Source organism: Pteropus vampyrus, unplaced genomic scaffold (genome assembly GCF_000151845.1).
Source record: "Pteropus vampyrus isolate Shadow unplaced genomic scaffold, Pvam_2.0 Scaffold1013, whole genome shotgun sequence".
Lineage (NCBI taxonomy): Eukaryota > Metazoa > Chordata > Mammalia > Chiroptera > Pteropodidae > Pteropus > Pteropus vampyrus.
This window is the reverse complement of record NW_011889794.1, coordinates 2,006-2,260: the sequence shown is the minus strand read 5'-3', so window position 1 is coordinate 2,260 and position 255 is coordinate 2,006.

The window sequence follows — 255 nt, the reverse complement described above, 5'->3', positions numbered from 1 at the left end:
CTCAGTTCATCTGTTTAGTACAAAAGTGAAGTTATTACATTTTCCTAAAAGTGACGTCTTCATCCAACCTTTAGGTATTTGCACATGAAATCTATTGGGTTTTTCCTTCTCCAGAGATGACTGATGCCCTACACGAAGTGAGACTCGCGGTCATCGACAGAGAAAGGATCAGCTGCGTGTTTCAGGATACGGCATTGCTCTTTCACCCTCCAGAATCTCTGTTTCCTAAGAACCTTCAGGACAGTGTATCCACCA